The sequence below is a fragment of the Ammospiza caudacuta genome, chromosome 2 (genome assembly GCF_027887145.1).
Source record: "Ammospiza caudacuta isolate bAmmCau1 chromosome 2, bAmmCau1.pri, whole genome shotgun sequence".
Classification (NCBI taxonomy): Eukaryota; Metazoa; Chordata; class Aves; order Passeriformes; family Passerellidae; genus Ammospiza; species Ammospiza caudacuta.
Window position 1 is genome coordinate 120256694 of NC_080594.1, and position 15791 is coordinate 120272484.

Below are 15791 nucleotides of genomic sequence, written 5' to 3' on the forward strand. Positions count from 1 at the left end.
TTGGTAGCTATATCCCCCTCTTTCTCTCTCTTCCTTTTTCTCTCTCTCTTTCTCCATCTTTTCTCTCCTTTAATCCCTCTATCACATTTTGCTGCGATCATTCAATAAAGGTGCATTTGTTTTGATTATTACTGCAAATCCCCTGTGCCGTGTCACGTTTTTTTGCATCCTGAGAACAATCCACGACCCACCAAGAAACCTGTTCGTAAGGATGAATGGTGACAGCACAGCCCCGGCCTTGCACGCTGCCCCTGCCCCGCTGGGCATCCCGTGCCCGCCAAAGGCGCCCAGGCCGCGCTCGGTGCCCCCGGCTGTCGCTGCTGGCAGTGAGGGAAAGCTGTCCCTGTGGGAGGGAGATGTGAGCAGGCAGGAGCTGTCCCGGTGGAGAAATGCCATCAGCTCTGAGATGTGGGACAGATCCTTGCTCGCAGTGAGTGAGGAGGAGCCTGAGCCTTGTCCCCCAGGGGGCCCAGCTGTGGCAGCCCCGTGGGCTGTGACAATTCAGTTACCAAAGTAAAAGACATTCAAATTATTTTGGTTAGCACTAAAATGTCTGATTCCTAAATATTCTGTGTTTAAACAAAGCCACCTAGATAAGCAACCAGGCCGTGCAAGCAGCCAAGTGCAGGTGTCACTGTGACAACTTGTGCCTCTTCCAGCAAACCCTTACCAAAGAATTCACACATTTTCTGCAAATACTTTGTATCTGCGTGAGCTTTCTGTTTTTAAACTCATCTTTGTTCTCTGCTGAGCTTTCTGCACCCCTGTCCACAGTGAGCCCCGTGTAACCCACTCCTGAGAGCCTGCAGGGGCCTCCCCACGGGATGCTACAGAGGTTAAAGGGAGAACACTGCCTGCAGTAAGGCAGAAATGAAGGATGCCAACTCACAAAAGACATCAAGACACTTTAAACTGATAAATTCTATTTTTTTTCCAGCAATTCAACGCTTGAGTGAAAAAGAGGGGCTACTAGGGGCTACTAGGGGCTACTGTGCTTAGCTGATTTCCATCCCTTTTCCTATTATACGTCTGGATAATTTATTATAAAACCAACAGGAGGATTAATAGTAAGCATGAATGACAACAGTGAGCTCCTGCTTTTGCAGACAGACAGCCAAGAGGGTTCTACATTCCCCTGGTACCAAACAGCTCCTTTACCCTGACAAGAGTCAGGGACACAGCACCAGTCCTGGAGGGTGCTGAGCCCCAGCTCTGAGTGCTCCAAGCTCATGCTTAGTGTGAGTTTGGCACCAAACTTTCTGAAGGATCCCTGCTGGTCTCAAAGCCCTTCATTAGAATCCCTAAAATCCCTGAGGCTGGCACAGCCCTGCCAGCCCATGCACTGCCAGCTGTGCCCACCTTGTCCCCAGCTCAGAGCACTCAGTGCCACCTCCAGGGGACACCTGCAGGGATGGGCACTGCAAAGCTCCCTGGGCAGCCCCTGCCAAGGCCTGAGCTCCCTTTCCATGAGGAAATTGCTCCTGGTGTCCAACCTGAACCTCCTCTGGCCCAGCCTGAGGCCATTCCTTCTCCTCCCCTCCTGTCCCTGTTCCCTGGGAGCAGAGCCCGATCCCCCCCTGCCACCACCAGCTGTCCCCTCCTGTCAGGGGGTAAAGAAGAGTTGTTCCTTTCTTAGGCCCTCTCCTCCTCCTCCTCTCTGCTTTCCAAACCCAAATAAGAATCACTGAAGGATGACAAAGAAATCCCACATGAGTATTTGGGCCTGAATGTCACCCATTTCCTCTGTCCACAGGGACAGCCAAGTGTCCCCTCCTCCCTTGCCCAAAATCCACCAGCAGAGCATCCCTATGCCAGTGTTCTCTCTGGGGGAGCAGCAGGAGGGAAGTTTGAGGATTCTGCAGCTCTGACAGAGGGGAAGGCAGGAATTCTCCTTTCTTTCTGTCTTTTCCACACCAAAGGAGAATCCTGCATGGGAAAAGGAACTGTTCATGGTGGAGCTGCCCTGCAGGGCTCCAGCCCAGAGGAGAGGCCAGGGGAAGAGGACAGTTGTGGGAGAATAGATTGTGAGAAATTAGGAATGGGGCTGCTGGCCAGCCAAGCCTCATCCTTAATGACACTGACAATGCAGCAGCCCAAGACAATTTGCTTTTTGCAGCTGGCTAAAGAGAATGTGAATGGGCATTGTAATCAATATGTGTGCAATACAGTTCGTTGATTAGATCATGCTGTTCTGAAAGAGGTAAATTATGACGAATTGTTTGGTTTGCAAAAAACATTATGGCATGCTTTATACCAACAAACTGCACAGTTCTATGTTCTCCATGTTTGTAGTCATGCTTTATACCAACAAACTGCACAGTTCTATGTTCTCCATGTTTGTAGTCATTCTAACTTGCCTGGGTTCATTGTGGAAGGAAACACCTGTAGAGATAAGCTGACAGCCCCAGTGTGGGCTGCCCCAGTACCAGATACGTTACACCAGGAAATTGGGTCACACCAGCTTTCCACCAAGGGGCTTGAGCCCTAGGACATCAATTCCATCCTACATCCGCAGCAGCACGTGGTAACATTGCCTCATGCTCTGATTGTCAGCAGCATGTCACCATGACTCAGGATGGAACAAATCCCAGGGGCTACAAGCTCTTCAGCTATGGCAACCTGATGTTACTCATGTTTCAGAATTTGGTTGCCTTAAATATGTACCTGTTTCTGTGGACACTTAATTCTAAGGCCTGTTGGGGTTCTTTACATGCAGGAGAAAGGTAAGAGGTGTAATTTGACATTGGCGTGGTGTTTTTGCAGCCTTAGGTAATACCACGTGTTGTAAAAACTGACCATGGTCCTGGTTATGTAGCTCAGTGCAGCCAACAATTCCTGCACATGTTCACCGTGTCACTGGTGTTTTGCATTCTCTGACTGGTCAAGCCATCATAGACCATTTTCATTCTACACTTAAAACCCTTCTTCAAAACCAAAAAGTGGGAATGCAAGGTGAAACCCTGCAAGCAAGAGTTTGGAAAGCTGTGTTTACACTAAACCATCTTACTATTCCTCCCTTGTGTACAATACCTGTTATTCTAATGTGTTTTTGTCATTACAGTCACCAAGTGCCAGGAGCCCTGGCCCTGCTCCAGTCTGGGTTTGCAGTTTGCAGACACAAGCCTGGCAGAGTCCATGGGATCCTGTTCCCTGGAGGAGTGGATGTCCCTGCATCCCTGCACCTCTAGAGATACCAGAGATCTGTGGGTGCCTGCTGGTTGTGTTTGACCTGTGTTGGATAACACCCCTCAGAGCAAACCTGGCTGTGGCTCACCTGACTCCCTGGAAGAGCAGAAGGTTTGGGTGATGGGAACACACAGCCTATAACTTATTTCTATGTGTTACTTTAGAAAATAGAGTAGTTACTAAACCCTTGTTAATACTTCATAGGAATAGGTGCAAAGACTTTAATGATATGTGCTTGTTAATATCTCATAGGTGTAAGTGTAAACTCTGGTGATGTGTATGAATTTGGGGAATGAATTCAGGTCAGTTCACAGATGCATTCTGGAGCGAATGGAAGTTATGCAAGAGCTGCTTTTACCATGTTTGTTATGTTTTCTGCAAAGGGCCCTTGCAGAGGGATGGTAAACAAGGAATTTGCAATTTAATACAAAATAGGGGGAATTGTGGGAGAATGGATTGTGAGAAGTTAGGAATGGTGCTGCTGGCTGGCAGAGCCTCATCCCTCATAGAGTGCAGCTGTGTGAAACAGGTGAACATGGTGAAAGGAAAAGGAGCCTGGAATGCTGAAGTGCACTGAGCAATCACCAGAGGGTAAAGGGCACACAGGTGGTATGCATAAGGCAAAAGGGTATAAAAGGTTCTACTGGGGAGCAATAAAGTGCTGATGCTTGAAGCTATTCTTGGTGTCAGTTGTGTCTCTTCCATCCGACGGTAAGATGTACCAAGAGGTCTGGGAATGGGAAGAATGTGTGACAACACACGTGGTGTCTGAATGGGAAGTAGATGTGAGTGGGCAGCAGGAGCTGGGATGGGAAGAAGATGAGAGATCCCAGAAGCTGTCCCTGCAGAGAAATGTGTGTGTCCCAGAGGATTCCCAATGGGACAATGCCCAAGAGCTTTCCCAGAGGGAAGGTGAGAGCTACCAAAACTGCTCACCACGGGGACAAGATGTGCACTGTCACATGTCCCAGTGGGAAGACAGGAGAGAGCTGGAATTGTCCCAGGTGAGAGGCTGCAGTGACAAGGAGCTGTGCCGAGGAGCAGATGCTGCAGCCCCAGAGCTGCCCTGGTGGGACGATGGCAGTGAGGGAAAGCTGTCCCAGTGGGAGGAAGATGTGAGCAGCCAGGAGCTGTCCCAACGAGGCTGTGCTATCAGCTGTGAGACCTGGGACAGATCACTGGCTCCAGCAAGTGAGGAGCCTCAGCCTTTTTCCTCAGAGGGGCCCAGCTGTGGCAGCCCCGTGGGCACAGAGGTGGCAGCAGAGGCAGTGCCTGCCCCAACCAGCGCCTCTCCTGCCCCATGCAGACCCCCCAGCCCCTGGCCTGCCCAGCTGGGAGCCCAAGCCCCCAGGGAGCAGCAGCAGGACGGGGCAGTGTCAGCATCAGTGCAGGCAGGGCAGGAGAGTGAGGAGGACAATGAGAGGGAAGGTGATGTCAAGCCAGAGCTTTCCCGGTGGGAGGGTGAGGAAGTCACAAGTTACCACCAACTCTCCAGCTGGGAAGAATACTGGGAGAAAGACCTGTCCCAGGGAGAAGTCAGCAGCTCCCAAGACCCCTCGGACTGGGAAGAATACAGAAAGCAAGGACTGCCCCGAGGAGATACCAGTTGTGAAAAACTTTCTGACTGGGAAGAAGACTGCATTAGCCAAGACATGTCCAGAGAGAATGGCAGCAGACCCTTAGGACACTCCAATTGGGAAGATGACAGCAACAAGAAGTTCATGCCGGAAAACTGGGAAGATGAAATCGAGCACAGCATTGAACCCAAGCCCTTGTGCTCAGAGGAAGATGAGTGGGAAACGGCGAGTGTCCTGGAGCTGCCCCCAGGAGAGGACAAACAGCAAAACCAGGACGTTTCTGCAGCTGATGGAGTCACAGTGCCCGTCCCTCAGGAGGCCTGGGCTGAGTGCCCGGCACAGGAGCCGTGCAGCCAAGGGCCGGCGCCTGCCCCGCACAGCGCCCCCGGGCCCTGCCCTGCCCAGCTGGGAGCCCAGGCCCTCCGTGGGCAGCCGGCTGTGCCCAGGACACGTCCCTCCCGCTTCAGGCGGGCGCTGCGGGCACTGTGCGGCTGTCCCTGCCTGAGGCCACGGCCCGAGGAGTGAAACAGACCAGGAAAAGATGAAGAAAAAGAACATGACAACAAAGGAGATGACTAAAAAGATGAAGAAAACTACAAATATATTGAAGAAGAAGAGGAATACGAATGTATGATGAAAACATGGGCAAGAAAGGGTACCACAACTCCCAGCTTCTGGAATCCAGTATTGTTTCATGGTTACTAAGTTGCTTTGCAGCAAGAATCTGCACATGAGGGGTTTTTACTGTGAGAACAGGAGTAACGCTGGTTTTACTCCTTGTGTGCTGCAATGCAGCCCCAGAGAGGTGCTTTGTGCCTGTGTGCACACACGTCTGAAGTGTGAGTCCTCCACTTGTTGCACTTGGATTGTGAAGCCTTGTACTCAGCTGTTGAGTTTTTCCTTGATGCTGCTCAATTAAGCTTCAATATTTGCAAAATAAAGAGCACAGGAAGCAAATTTAAGTTTAAAGTGTGTTTCTTATCCCATCGCACACCCCTGGCCCCGGTATCAGCACGGGGGCAGCCGTGTGGCGATGTTGCCGCAGCCGATCCCAGCCCCTGGGGCTGCTGTCCGGGTGCATTTGGCAGGGTACGGACACAATTTCAGCGCCGTCTGTCTTTGTGCTCCGTGTTGGTGTGGCCGGTGCGGGCGGAGCGGGGCTGGCGGGAGCCGCGCTCCCCTCAGAGCCCCTGAGGGCGGCAGCAAAGGCGGCGCCGCTCCCTCAGCGCCCGGCCCCGGCCCCGGCGGGCGGGGAGCCCTGGGCAGCGCCCTGCGGGCAGCAGGGAGCGAGCCCCGGCCCGGCCTCTGTGCCCGTGGCGCCGCAGAGGCCAGGGCAGAGCTGCAGGAGTCGCGGCCTCAGGCAGTGCCCCGAGGCAGCTGCAGGAGCCGGGCCCGGCCTTGTGGCAGCGCAGGAGGCTCTCGTGGTGCCGCTTCTCCGGCCCGGCCGGGTGCCTGTGCATGGCCCCGGCCTTGCGCGCTGCCCCTGCCCCGCTCGGCTTCCCGTGCCCGGCAAAGGCGCCCAGGCCGCGCTCGGTGCCCCCGGCTGTCGCTGCTGAAGGCAGGGCCGAGCCCCGGTGCCCGGCAGAGCCCTGAGGGACGCCACTGCTGCCCGGGCTCCCGCGGCTCCTGGAGCCGCTGCCCACGAGTGCCCGGCCCGTCCGTGCGGCCAATTCCTGGTGCCCTGGGCAGCGCAGGCGGCAAAGCCAGGGCTCTGCACTGTGGGGCTGGGGCTGTCCTGGGGCAGCGTGGCCAAAGCCTCTCAGGGCTCTGGGCACAGCAGGGCCAAAGGCCACAAGTGCGGGGATGCTCCCAGCAACTTCCTGGCTGCTGCACTGATGTTGGGCTGCCCCGGGTGGCCCTTGGTGACACAGGCACACGGTGTCGGGGCCCTTTGTGATGTGGGACGTGGTGGTGGCCAGAGAGCCTTGTGACATCAGGGAGCCCCGGCCTGGCTGAGGGTGTCTAAGGGGCGCAGGGCCCTGCGGTGCCCAGTCGCAGGAGAGCCGCTCTCTGTGCAGGAAGCAGCTCCCTGTGTCTGTCTGCACTGGACGCCCACAGCGACAGAGGCCGACAGCGACAGACGAGGACAGCGAGGAGGACAAAGGCAACTCCAACTCCCGGTCGCCAGCCCCTTGCCCAGCTGGCTGGAGGCCCCCAGCGGGCAGTGGTCGGGGGCAGTGGGCAGGTCAGTGCTGCCCCTGTCACAGACTGAGGAGGAGGAGAGGCCCTTTGAACAAGTGGACTGTGAACTTTCCCAGTGGGAAGGTCTGCAAGAGATGGACCCAAGACAAGTGCTGAGAGTCCAAGAAATGTCCCAGCAGAGATCCAGGAGCTGCCAAGAGCTGTACCAATGCCAGGTACGTGTGAGAGCTGGGGAAGTTTCCCAATGCAGAGGCGGGACACACCAAGAGCTCTAGGAAGGGAAAGAAACTGTCACAGTGCGGGAGCTGTAGCAGTGGGGAGAGTCCTCAGTGAGATGGACCAAGAGGAGTGCGAGGGGGAAGAATGTGTCACAACCCAAGGGATATCCCAGTGGGAAAGAGACATGAGAGGGCAGCAGGAGTTGGGATGGGGAGAAGACAAAAGATCCCACGAGCTGTCCCTGCAGAGAGATGTGAGTGTCCCAGATGATTCCCAGTGGGATGATGCCCAAGAGCTTTCCCAGAGGGAAGGTGGGAGGTACCAAGACCTCTGACCATGGGGACAGGATGTGCACTGTCACATGTACCAATGGGAAGACAGGAGAGAGCTGGAATTGTCCCAGGTGAGAGCCAGCAGTGACAAGGAGCTGTGCCAAGGAGCAGATGCTGCAGCCCCAGAGCTGCCCTGGTGGGACGATGGCAGTGAGGGAAAGCTGTCCCAGTGGGAGGGAGATGTGAGCAGGCAGGAGCTGTCCCAGTGGAGAAATGCCATCAGCTCTGAGATGTGGGACAGATCCTTGCTCGCAGTGAGTGAGGAGGAGCCTGAGCCTTGTCCCGCAGGGGGCCCAGCTGTGGCAGCCCCGTGGGCACAGAGGTGGCAGCAGAGGCAGTGCCTGCCCCAACCAGCGCCTCTCCTTCCCTACAGAGCCCCACGGAGGCCGAGCCGGCAGCTGCTGCCCCAGCGGGAGCTGCTGAGCAGGAGGAGCCCCTCGAGCCTGTGGCCCCTGAGGCAGAAGAGGCAGCAGGGCCTCCTGCCCCCAGGAAGGAGCTGCCATCAGCAGGGACACAGAGCCCAGTGCCTGCCCCTGTCAGCCCCCCAGGCTGCAGCCAGACTCTGCTGCACTCAGCGTGGCTCATCAGCTGTGTGATCGTGAGCCAGGTGCTGCTGGAGATCCAGGGAGCCGGGCAGCAGCCGCAGGAGCAGAGGCAGCTGGAAGAAAGTGAGGATCCAGCAGTGGCAGGAACAGGCCCAGCAGAGAGGGGAGAGATCCCGGCGCCTGCCCCGCACAGCCCCCCCGGGCCCTGCCCTGCCCCGCTGGCATTCCCGGCCCCCGGGGAGCAGCCGCAGTGGGCAGGGGCAGAGTCAGAGCTGGCACAGGAAGGCAGCCAGGAGACCTTGCCTTGGGACAGTGACTGGGACACTTCCAGTGAGGAAGGGGAAAGTGAGTCAGAGCTGTCCCAATGGACAGACTCTTCTCTGGAAGAAGTGTCCGAGCTGGAGGATGATGCGAGCTCCAGCTCTTGGGACTTCTTGCGAGCCACTGTGGGCCCAGTGAAGGAGGAGGGCAGCCAGGCTTGTCCCGCAGAGGGGCGCCGCTGTGGCAGCCCCGTGGGCACAGAGGTGGCAGCAGAGGCAGCCCCTGCCCTGCCCAGCTCCTCTCCTGCCCCGGGCCGTGCCACGGAGGCCGAGCCGGCAGCCGCTGCCCGGGGCGGAGCTGCTGAGGAGGCGGCAGCGGGGGCGGCGCCTGCCCCGCACAGCCCCCCCGGGCCCTGCCCTGCCCCGCTGGCATTCCCGGCCCCCGGGGAGCAGCCGCAGTGGGCAGGGGCAGAGTCAGAGCTGGCAGGGTCAGAGCTGTCCCTGGAAGGCAGCCAGGAGACCTCGGCTTGGGACAGTGAGCCCTGCCCTGAGTGGGACATCTACAGTGTGGGTTGGGAAGAGGAGTGGGCAGTGGCAGGGTCAGAGCTGGCAGGGCCACGGCTGTTCCTGGGGGGCAGCCAGGAGACTTCACCTTTTTCCAGTGAGCCCTGCAGTGAGAGGGACATCTGCAGCGAGAGAGAAGAGGAGGAAGGTGAAGTGAAGTCCCTGCCGTCACTGCTCTGGGCAGACTCTTCTCTGGAAGAGGTGTCCCAGCTGGCAGCCCCTGCCCTGGCCAGCGCCTCTCCTGCCCCGGGCTGTCCCACGGAGGCCGAGCCGGCAGCTGCTGCCCCGTGCGGGGCTGCTCAGGAGGTGTTGCCTGGTGTAGCCAAGGCCAGGAAACGTCCCTCCCGCTTCAGGCGGGCGCTGCGGGCGCTGCGGGGGCTCTTCCGCTGTCCCTGCCTGAGGCCACGGCCCGAGGAGTAAACAAATTAGTAAAAGAAGAAGCCAAAGAAGATGAAGGAGATGAGGAAGAAGATGAAGAAGGTAATGAAGGTGATGGAGATAAGACCATGAAGACCGAGTTGGAAAAGATAATGAAGAAGAAGCCACCTGTCTCAGTTTTGAGACAAATTGAAGAGAGGATACTCCTGAATGAAATGTCTCCTCTCAAGGCTTCCAGCAATTGCCCTCCACATAAAGAAAATGCATACCAAGAGAGGAAAGTGGCAAAACCCAAATGCCAGAGTTTATTCCAATAGAATGCTCACAGAATTCTCTCCCCTGGCCCCCAAAGAACCAAAATTCCTGGAGAACGGGGCAAACGTTGGAGCAATTCCCCTTCCCAGCTTGGGGTGCGAGTGGCAGCGGCTTTCCCGCTGAGGGCAGTGGAGCTGCCCCAGAGGAGTTCCATGCAGCAGCAGGCACAGCCCTGGCGGCTCTCTGGGCTCCTGCACCTCCTGTCCAGGGCAGCCAAAGCAGCTGGGCCGGAGTCTCTGGCTGTGCTTTCTGTGCCCGCCGGGGCTCCTTGATGCTTGGGGCCGGAACGGGACGGCCCCGCTGCCGCCGGTGCCGCTGCTCTGGTGTGGGAGCAGCAGCTGTTGGGTTCAGCTGGAGGGGCTGAAAGATTGCTGCTGCAGCTCCTCCAAGGCAGGCAAGGGAAAAGCTTTTGTATGGGCCGGCAAAGCCAAGCAAGCCAAGCAAAACTGCAGCAGGCAGAGCCAGGAACAGCTGGGCAGTGAGGCTTGGAAAATGGGCAGCCAAAGAGCCCAAAGCTCCCCCCTTGCCCGCCCCACACACACCCGGCCCCGGCCTGGAAGGTGCAGCAACCATTTCTGGGGCACAAAGCAGAGGCTCCTGGAACGGACTCTCAGCACAAACCACTGCAAGACAATGGCAAAGAAGACAAACAAGATGAAGACAAAGACACAGAAGAAGATGAAGAAGATGAAGACAACATAGGAGATGAAGAGGATGAAGACACTGATGAAGATGAAGACAAAGAAGATGAAGAAATTGAAGAAGAAGACGAAAAAGAGGAAGAAGTCAAAGACCAAGACAAGACGGCGAAGGCTTATTTAAGGATACATAGAAGACGAATATTCATAAGAATTTAGAAATACTTAGACGGAAGAAGAATAATAGGAATAGGAATTTAGAAATAGATATTAGAAGAAGTGTAATAGGAATAGGGATCGGAATAGGAATAAGAATTTCAAAATACTTAGAAGAAGCAAAGAAGAGTAGGAAGAAAAAGAAGAGTAAGAAGAAGAAGAATTTAAGAATAGAAAAATGAAGAGAAAATGTAATGAATTAGTAAAAGTAGGAAATAGTTTACTTTTATTCCATATTATATATTTACTTTACAGTCTATGAATATGCAATACGTTGTAATTAGGATATATTATAATGTCCCAACACTGTTCCCGCTCTTGAAGAACTTGTGTGTTTTGTAATAAAGTTTCTGAAAAGGCACAAGAACAGAGTGCCCAGGTTTCATTTCTGTCTCTCGGCGGTGCCGATGCATTTTCCCAGGCAGTGGCACGGAGTCCCCTGTGAGCAGGGAGTGCTCAGCCCCAGCGCAGCGGAAGAGTTGCCGGCCGGGCGGGCAGGGCAGGGCTGGCGCTGCTCTCTGCAGCTGAACTGAAGGCGCCCGTTGGGGCCGGCTGAGAGAGAGCTGTGCTGGGAGAGAGCCCTTGGCAGCGGGGCTGTGCAGCCGCCAGAGCGGAGCCAGCACAGCCCCGCTGGGACGCTGCCCGTGGCCCGGCAGCCCGGCTGGGGCCGTTCCTCAGCAGCCCGGCTGTGGGATCTCAGCACCTCAGGATGGAGGTGCAGAGTGACCGAGACCACCCTTGGGGGGCTCGGGAGTCCTGGAATGTTGCCAGAAGTGTCTGGTGGCTGGACTTTGATCCTACACAGGAGACGACACCTGTGTGAGGATGGGAGGATTTCACTGGGTGAATGGTGAAGGGATAAGTTAATTAGAGTGTAAAACACAGGGTTTAGGATTTCTGTACAGGGGGGTCTAAAGAAGTAAGATGGAGGAATTGGGGCGTGTCCTGTTCTTCTTCTTCTTCTTGGCCTCCATCTTCTGTGGTGATGGTGGCACTTTGGGATTGGTTATTACTAGAAGTGCACCGGTTAATAAGGGTAGAAGGTATTGGGGAAAAATTATAAATATTGTATACGTAATTTCGAGTATAAAGATAAGTGACCGCCCCGGGGGCTCTCAGTGTGCTCATGGCTGGCTACTGTGCAGACCTCTGTCGGGCCAAGAGAAAATCTTTTAGATAAACAATTAATAAACACCGAGAAAAGATCTGAAGTCTCTCCTCGTCCTTTGAAGCGCCGGCTGTCCAAGGCCATCCCTGGGCCTTTCCAGGCCACCTAAACGGCCGAGAAACCGACACCCGGCCCGCCTGGAGCAGCCCCGGCCCGGCGGGAGGGGTTCCCCCGCTGCAGCCCCAGCCGAGGCAGCGGCAGCAGCAGCCGCTCTGTGCTGCTCACACCGATCCCTGGGCAGCAGCTGCTCGGGGCTGTGCGGCCACAGAGCCCAAAGCAGCGCAGCCAGGCCTGAGCAGCAGCTCTGGGGCTCTGCTGCTCCTGCTGGGCAAAGAAGATGAAGAAAATGAATAATTAAAAAATACACAGAAATAGAATAGTATTGGAACTTAAAAAATATGTAGAAGAAGACAAAAAGAAAAAGAGTAGTAAGAATAAGGGTAATAATAATAATAATAATAATAATAATTTAAGAATACACAAATTATAAAATTTAATGAATAATGAAGGGACAACTCCAGTCTCTGCTCTGGGACAGGGGCAGCACCCAGGGAGAGGCTGGAGCTGGGTCAGGAGGGATTTAGGTTGGATTTAGGGCAAGGTTCTTGCCCAGAGGGTGCTGGCACTGCCCAGGGAATGGGCACGGCCCCGAGGCTGCCACAGCTCCAGGAGCCTTTGGCCAGCGCTGCCAGGGATGCCCGGGCTGGGCTTGGTGGGCTCTGGGGCTCTGGGCAGGGACAGGGCTTGGACTGGATGGGTCCCTTCCAGCTGAGGATATTCCATGATTTCATGGAATTTCAGGAGAGTGGGCAGCAGGTGCAGAACGGGTCTGGCTCAGCATAGATAGAATTCCCAAGCTCTGATGGGACCACCACGCTTCTCTGAGCGTGGTGGTCCCATCACCTCTGGAGACTTTAAGAACAGGCTGGAGAAATACCTCTCAAGAATAACAATTTTTTAAGGCAGTTGACATTTCTTGTCCCCTCCAGCCCTATGTTTCTACCATTTGGGAACTTTTCTTAGATAATACTTTTGAAAACTCACCCTGGGGGTAAATTTACTGGGTTACATCTCCAACAAGTGCAGCAGGAATGCACTTCCAATGGGCTCCGCTATTGTAGGTGTGAAGAGCAGCAGGAATTCAGGTGTCACTTCTACATCCACCTTTCCACCATGGAAAATACTCCCTAAAAAGCTTTGAGGTGAAGGAAGAAACCAGTTTGTAATTCTGAGTCTATTGCTTCCAGAGAATGATGAGACATTAACAGCTAAATGAGAAAGCCAGCAAAAATCCAGACTGCCTCATCCCATCCACAAACTGAATAAAACTTTTCTTTATTTCTACAATTTTTCTTTATTGTTCCTCATCTTGATTTGCTTTTACTTCACTGAACTTTGCACAAGTGGCTAAAATCAGGTATTCCCTTGACTCCACTCAAAACAACATCCCCAAACTCCTTCTCTGACGGTGCAGGCACTGGACAAATGGCTCACAGAGACCACATGGAAGAGAGAAAAATTATTTTTAAAATTTAAAAAAAAACAAACCCAAACCAACCCCAAACTGCAGCCTGCTGTTAATTGGCGCCACCCAAATGCCGATGTACACGCAGGGCAGGCAGCGGTGCAGTGTGTTAAGAGATGTCTGTATCTCTCTTGGTAAATAAATTGTTTAGAGCTCTCAGATTTCCAGCTAAATGCTGGTGGAAGTTTATCAGAGAGTGTTGGTTCAAAAGAGGAACTGGCAATTATCACTCAATTACAGCCCTTGGAAATCAGACAATGAGGCACCATTGGCACGGCCCCAGGAAAACACTGAGCACAGAGATACTCCTCGGGCTGCTGCTCCTCACAGCAACAAGGATTTCATTTGAATTCTGTGTACACTGAGCGCTTGGATGTTGTCAGATCAATTTGCCCCTTTGATTTTCCAGAGGCCCTGTGAAGAAAAATTCCTCCCAGCTATTCCATTGTTTACCAGGCGTTGCAACTGAGCTTTTATGGGGGATTTGAAGCCTGGAAGAAGGAGGGGATGCGTGGAACAAACTGCTGAAAAACCCCCCAGTCACCCATGGCAGCTCCACAGAGATTTTCCCAGGTCTGGTGGGATTTTTGAATGGAAAAATTCAGTTTTTTAAGCAGCAAGGATTTATCCCACCAGCATTGCCTGGGGAGGGGGGTGAGGGCAAACAGAGCAGTAAAAAAGTGAAGTGAGAGAAATGAGAGAAACGAGGTGAGTTAAATAACCTGGGAGAGTGAAAAGTTCTCTGCCCATGGTAGGAGGTGGAACTGGATGAGGTTCAGGTTTCTCTCCAACCCAAACCACTCCAGGATTCCATGAGATGAAAGCACTGCTGTACAAATCAGAGAAATTCCCTGTGGAGGAGATGCAGTGCTTCACCTCAGACCAGGAGGGCACTTGAAAAAAATTTTCGTGTCAAACTTGATGGGATTTGTCTGATTGGTCCCAGTCAGAGAGCTGAGACAGTGAAAAATGACATCAATAAAAGTTAAAAATATTTCCTAGAGGGAAGATGGAACAGTTGCCACTGATTTTCTCAGAATCTTGTAGAGGAAGAAATGTTCCACATGAAGATCAGATCAGTAGAAACCGTGAAGCAGAAGTGGAAAACTTTCTGCAGAACCTGAATTTGCTCATTTAGAAACAACAGTATCGTTTCTTGGAAGGCCCCAAGAAATGTCACAGAAACATGAAAAGACCTAAATTTAAATGTGCAGATTGATGCTCAGATAGGATGAACTTGTTCTTTATCAGGAAGAACAGGCTTTAGGGTTTGGTAATTCAATTACAAGATAACACAAGTGGAGCAAGAAAATGTTTTCAAGTATTCTGATCAAAAGGCTTTGGTTTGGGAAAGGACTTCCTAGGTTCTTATCTGATAGGTGAAAGCTCCTTGTTTTGTAAAAAATAATGATTTTTGTTCGTTTTCTAAGGGAAGGAAAGAGGGAATTCTATTCAAAGTAAGACTTGTATACAAAAATTTCTTACATTAAGCCCCAAGACCATTCCAGGACCTAGAGAAGGCTGGAGAGGGACTTTTCCCAAGGGCATGGAGTGACAGGAAAAGGGACAATGGCCTTAAGCTGAAGGAGGACAGGGTTAGATGGGTATTGGCAATGAGGGATTGTTCCCTGGCAGGGTGGGCAGGGCTGGCATGGAATTCCATCCCTGCATCCCTGGCAGTGCCCAAGGCCAGGCTGGGCACTGGGGACAGTGGGAGGTGTCCCTGCCATGGCAGGGGTGGCACTGGGTGGGCTCTGAGGTCCCTTCCAGCCCAGAATGATTCTCTGAACCGAGACAAGTTTGTGCACGACTGTCAGGGAGCAAATTGCTGGAATTGGACAAATAACTGGAATAATCACCTGAAACTCTCATGGGATGCAGGGGTCAACACTTCTTCCTGATGCTGCTGGTGATGAATTTGGTGTTCAGGGGAAAAAAAATCTAAACCCCCCAAAAGCCTTTCAGCATCCAGCTCTCCCTCCCTGTGAGTATGAATGTGATCCATCCCGTGGAATTGCTGTGGAATAACCCCCGTGAAGGGAACAACTGAGCTGTTTCTCAGTGCCCAGCAGCAGGAACAAGGCCTGGCAGAGCAGCAGAGTTTCCTCCCTGTCCTGGCTCACAGCAGGCAGTTCCTCCTGCCCCTGTTTCCTCAGAACCCCACGCTGATATCTCAGCTCTTTGCAGCTACTTCTGCTCCGAGGCGCAGATGTGTGGGACGCAAGATAAAGAAAGGATAGGAAATAAATGAAATAAATCCCCAGCGTTCTGCTGGGGGTTTCTGTCCCAACAGGAAGGAATCCTCATCACTCTGCAGCTCTCATCTCCCTGCAGTGACAGGAACGCTGTGGTTTGCCTGGCTGTGGTGTTGATGCTCTGCACCTCAGTTTTGGCTCAGCTCTGGAGAAGAACTGAGAAAAAACATTATTTCTTACAGTCTGAGTTGCTCAGATTTCATATCCTGGCTTGGTTTTGGGTCAGTTTTATAAAGCTGAGGTGTGGAAAAATGTCTGTTTTCCAGCAGACTAATTTCTCCTTTGCCAGCTGTGCTGGCTTCTGCCTCTCCTTTCTTGTAAGTGAAAAAACCCAAATATCATCTGGCTCCCTGAAGGGGAATTTTAGCCTCATTCAGCAGGTTTCTCCACTTGCTCACATGCATTCCCAGCCTCACTGACAGCTGGAAGGGGCTGAGCACAAAGGGTGGGATGAGGAAAACAGGTGAGCAC